This window comes from Canis lupus, chromosome 15 (genome assembly GCF_011100685.1).
Source record: "Canis lupus familiaris isolate Mischka breed German Shepherd chromosome 15, alternate assembly UU_Cfam_GSD_1.0, whole genome shotgun sequence".
Classification (NCBI taxonomy): Eukaryota; Metazoa; Chordata; class Mammalia; order Carnivora; family Canidae; genus Canis; species Canis lupus.
This window is the reverse complement of record NC_049236.1, coordinates 47,717,477-47,723,165: the sequence shown is the minus strand read 5'-3', so window position 1 is coordinate 47,723,165 and position 5,689 is coordinate 47,717,477. Positions and strand designations below refer to the sequence as shown.

The following is a 5,689-nucleotide window of genomic DNA, read 5'->3' as shown; positions in this document are numbered from 1 at the left end:
TTGGCTATAATGAATAATGCTGCTATGAATATTTGTGTACAGATTTTTGTGTGGATTTATGTTTTTTTTTTCTCTCTTGAATGTAGAGCTAGGAGTATAATTGCTGGGTCATATGGTAACTCTATTTTTAACCTTTTGATAAATTGCCAGACTGTTTTCCTTACCTCTATTTTAAATTTCATTACATTTGTCTTAGTACTTCTATCTCTTGCTTTAGGTAATAGATGTTTTCTGGAAAAATTCCATTTGAGGTGAATTATTTGTTAATGGATTCATGTTTTATGTGTTCAAAGGGAGTTTGATTTTTAATGGCATCTGGATTTTTAACACTTACATAAAATCTCTGAATTAGGGAACAGAAAACCTGGATTCCAAGGCTGAGCTCTAATGCTCACTCACTATGAAACTAAGTCAAGACAACTCAAATGTTCATCAGCTGATGAGTGGATAAACAAAATGTGTATCATAAGATAGAAGAAAATGTCTATTGAGAAAATTATCTAGGACAATCTGTAATGGCTAGTGAAGTATATGAGAAAGATAAATTACATCAGGTGTCATATGTTTCACCAGACTTAGAATAATCAGAAAACAAACAAAAATAACAAAGTATGGATAAATTCAGGTTACTTAAAGAAAAGATCAGTTTGGGATATTTGTCACTTGAATTTAACTTATAATCAAAAGACACAAAGAATTTAAAATATGAATCTCACTTTTCTTTATTCACTCCCCTTCTCTATATTTTCTTTGACCAGAGCTTTAGTTTTAGCTTCTCTGTTGCCACCTTTTATCTAACAGCTAAGCAGAACATAGAGAGAAGTAGGAACCTTAATGATTGGTTAACTAATTAGCCTCTTAGTGCTGATGTTCAGAATTTTAGTGTGGAATCAAACATTCAACAGCTCTGAGATTCCTGGGAAATCAGATTATGCTGAATTCTTGGAGCTTAAAAGGTGTAGCAGCTGGTTTATAGCTGCCATTAATAGTCCCCCCTGCTTTTTTTCTTCTTTTTTAGATAGCCTGAATCTCCAGCCTTTTATTTTATAAAGGAGACAGACTGGCTAGAATTGGAGGAAAAAAAAAAAAAAAAGCTCTGCTGCCAAACTGTGTAATTTTTGAGCTGCTCCTTCTGTGAAAAAAAGAGAGATATTATTCAATTAGTATTCACCATGCATAGATTGACAGCCTGGTGTGTGCAAAACATTCACCCGGTTAAGATGGAGGATGCAAAGAGATATTACCCACTACCTTCCAAAAGTTTTTTGTGTAAATCACATAGCTGTTAAATATGTTGAAAATGTCTAGAGGTCGTTAGATTGATAAATAAAGATGTGAAGGAAATTCAGAAGAAGGAGAATTTACTCCTACCAGGAGAATTAGAAAAGGCTTTAGAGAAGGGGTTTAGTTCTATTTCCACTGAACCTTGGAGGATGCCATTTCATCTGATACAGGATGCAAAGACATTCTAGACAGAGTACTCAGTAAGAGCAAAGGTATGAAATAACACAATATACTCAGTTAGTTTTGAGAAGAGGAATTTTATCCAAAAATATTTTAGAAAAATGTTACATAGAATCTTCCATAAATTCTCTAGATATTTCAAATAATATTTGAGTTTGAGAGTCTTCTTAATATTGTCTTTGTATGTTACTTTGGGGAATCTCTTGCATCACTTATCATCACACTGGAGAAAACAGAATCCCCAAAGTTCCACTGGGATATGTTTAGATTTGCCATATGACTTTGTATAGAGAATATTTTGTCCAAAGACAGTGCGCACATAATGTTCCACTGTTAGATCCTTTTTCCTAAAGACAAGAAATTCAAAATGTATATTTTGGATGAGTGGATGGATGAATGAATGAATGAATGAATGGAGTACATGAACAGAGAGGAGACCAACAGACCATATTTATGAGAAAAGCTTAGGGGAACTTCCTTAGAAATGTGCTATAACATGTTGGAGATTCTTACATTATGAAATCCCTTCAAAAATGCTTTTGTGGGGATCCCTGGGTGGCTCAGAGGTTTAGTGCCTGCCTTCGCCCCAGGGTGTGATACTGGAGTCCCCAAACGAGTCCCACGACGGGCTCCCTGCGTGAAGCCTGCTTCTCCCTCTGCCTGTGTCTCTGCCTCTCTCCCTCTCTGCGTCTCTCATGAATAAATAAATAAAATCATTAAAAAAATGCTTTTGTAAAATCATATATCTGTTAGACTACTTCCTAAACAGGTCATAAAATTCACTTGGAGTATGTTGAGTCCAGGATAGAAAGGAAAGAAATATCTCCAACTGCCAAACAGTTGCCAATGAAATAATTCACCTCTAAAAGTGCCAGTGTCAATACGTGAGATTAAGAATTGATATTTTGTCTGCTTATCATTTGTTTGGCATTGCCATTTATGTAGTCAGACAATCAATGGAAGTTTGTTCAACTTATAAAATTTATAGTCCAAGAGACAGAGAATATATTTTGTAAATAAACAAGATCTAGAATATATATCAGGAAGCTCCCTATAGTTTTCGAAGGGTATTGTCTATGGAAAAAGCTAAATAAGCTAGATGATTAAAATTATTTCTTAAATTTAGGATGGGGGATGGGTGAAATAAGTGATGGGGATTAAGAAGGGCACTTGTCATGAAGAACACCGGATGATATATGGAAGTGTTGAATGGCTATATTGTATACCTGAAACCAATATAACACTGTTAACTATTCTGGAATTAAAATAAAAACTTACCAAAATGATTTGTCCAATTTAATCAATAGAGCATTTTTGTCCAAATACCTTGGATGCTCTCCAAAGTCACAATGGGCTTGAACAATTTAAACCAAATATACAGGTGAATGTTAAACCTTTGACAAACTGTATAGTACAATCTGAAATTGTCAACTATAGTTGTCAGTGTGTAAGGTAGAGAAATTAAGCAAAAATTAGGTGGTTTTCATGATCATTTCTGACTACATCGAGACACAGAGCTGATAAGAAAGTAACTTTAAAAGACAATAAATACAATCTTAACTTTTCTGTATACAAATCAATACCGTATGCAGTTTTTAATTGCATGGTATGTGGTTTGTGAAAACTATTATCTCATACTCCTTAACCATGGCTGAACTTTTTTTTTTCTTCCTTGCCAGAGCTCAACGTTTTGGCATATTCACATTAGATCTTTCCTTAAGGTGACATTAAAGATACAGGTAATGTCCCTATGTAACTGTCTACAATTCATTCCCATTCTTCCTCTACTCAGTAGTAACCACTAACCTCACTTTGGTGTTTCTTATTTCCATCATTTATCTTTCCTTTAATAAATATTTTTAAGTGCCTCTTGTGGCCCAGGGAGGCTTCTATATGTTGGGTGATACATATAGCGGTGAATAAAACAGGCAACCACAGGTTAGGCAACCTGCAAAAAAAAAACAAGCAAATTATACTGACAGACATGATAATTTTACCTGAAGAAAGAAGTTTAGCTCTAAATTTTATCCTCATATAAAGTGCATGAGGTCAATTATATTTGTTAGTCTTAATATGCACGCTTCAGAGTCAGGTCGGTGGGGTTTGTTTGTGAATACTGAGAAGCACCTTTTTCCCTTTGTGGTAAATTTGTATCACCCTGACAATTCCTTAGTTCTTATAAGTAGTTTAATCTGGGGTATATAGACCAATTATGCAATCACATGAGGCACCATACTTGTACAGTATCCAAATTTTAGTGAATTCACTTGGCTAGTTGTCAGCAGTCGACATTGGATATCAAGCTTCTGGCAGGAGCCTGCATGAAGTCATCTCTTCCACCTTCACTTGACCTCGGCCCAGGGACTATGGAGCTCCACTGTAATGTCTCATAATACATCAAGACACATCAATGCCATGCTAGTCCTACCCTCCATCTTTGCTGAGCTTAACTAAGAAGTAAAGAAAGCAAAGTTCAGTTAAGAAGAAAAATGTTTTTACCCCACTTGGATTTTTATTAGATTTCCTCCTGAATATGAATTTTTATTTGAGAAAGCAATCAACAGGATCTTATCTAAAGTCCAAAACCATATTCAGCACTAAAAAAAAGTTATTTTATCTAGGTCAATACTTTTATCTGTTGTACATAACAATCATTATAGAAGGCCAAGTTAAAATTATAGGGTATAAAACAAAAATAAATACAAGAGATGTCTTCATGCTATTTCTGACTGTTAAGAAATAGAACCTACTAGTAAGAAATTTGTATATTTTAGACAGGTTTAGAAAAAGTGCACCTGCAATAGTACATCGAATAGATAGCATATGAAGTCTCATTCATTGAAAACTATGTTATTCGATGTCATTCTAAACACACAAGGATAAGAGGAATAGATTTAAAGTGATTAATCTTGATACAAATCTTAAACAAAGGAGGTGAGATGAATTTAAACTAAACAGATAAGTAAAAGCAAATCCCAAAACAAAGAAACCCCACTTTAACACGTTGAATTCATTTTATAATATGTCTTTTCCCTTGGAGACAATAAGAAAAGAATCAATATTTATTGAGCATTTATTTTGCATGTGCAAGTCATTTTGCAAGATGATGAGAGTCAGGTACTGTTTATCTTTTACATACCATCTTCTTTGGCTGGAAAAAACGAGGGGTGAACAAAAGATTCTGGGATCTCAGAAGCTTTTGTCATCACAGAGACCACTTAGTGGTTCGCTAAGTCCAGTGGCTTTTCACTGAAACAATGGGACCCTGCCACAGGTGCTGGGAGCGCTGAGTCTCAGAGAACTTTTCCTCTTCCTTCATTTGGTCTGTCTCAGCATTCTGAAGGTTGTCCAATTCTGGGAGCTCACCAAGTTTCATTTCATCCATTAGACCTGGAGTGAAGAACAAACCTGCAAATTCTGTCAAAATTGGTGATGTATAGCTGCTGAGAAATTCAAATTGCTTCAAGTGTGGGAGCCAACAAAGTAATGTCCCACTACAGGATGAGATCACAACAGCATGCGCTCACTCTCTATGTGAGCTGCATTCTATATGCATGGGGAAGAGCCAAGCATGAGTTCATTGAAGAAATGGTGAAGTGCTGATTCTTAACCCTCTCACTGCCAAGAGTCCTACCATATCCAACATGGCTATAGATCCCACTTATGATACCACTGGAAATAGCACCACACTGCACGGAACCCCAGTAACAATAGAGAAGAACACAGACACGTGGAGAGCAAAGTGAAAACTCTAGTTTAGATTGTTATTGGGCTGGAATTCCCAAGTGCACCGTCAGCTTATGGGGCATGGTAGCTGAGGCTGGCTGGGTTTATAAAGTTTTGCTTCCCTCCATGAGTTTAAAAATGTCATTGCATCTTCCCTGTGTGCGTTGTCTGAACTCTGTTTTTTATATGTCACAGCAACAAGCATATTTTAGATGAGAAGTAAAACTGAGGTGCTGATTGATGAGGAGAGTTAAAATTCTCTTGAGATTGATTGATTGATTGATTGATTTGTAAAAGCATTTGGCAAATGTAAAGTTGAGCTCAAGGCACTTTGGAGGCCTCCCTTCTCATTGGTCCCAATCATTTCTGGGTTTCAGGAGACAAACTGTATGTTTGTGAAGAGGAGTGTACATCGATGAAGAATTCAAACAGAGTGTGGTCATCAAGAGCAGGTGTTAACAAAGCATAGCCTCACAAAAAGTACTTTGGAAAACAGAAT

The 5,689-nt window shown here is 35.8% G+C and overlaps 1 long non-coding RNA gene across 1 annotated transcript; it reads right to left on the bottom strand.

Annotated features, from left to right (window-relative positions):
- Positions 1 to 719: 719 nt before the first annotated feature.
- LOC111098913 lies at positions 720 to 5,156 on the bottom strand. Its single transcript, XR_005369994.1, has 3 exons — positions 4,604 to 5,156; positions 3,271 to 3,412; positions 720 to 1,811 (listed from the first exon to the last, which is right to left on the bottom strand). It is a non-coding gene; the product is annotated as an uncharacterized LOC111098913 (long non-coding RNA).
- Between the last annotated feature and the right edge of the window lie 533 nt (positions 5,157 to 5,689).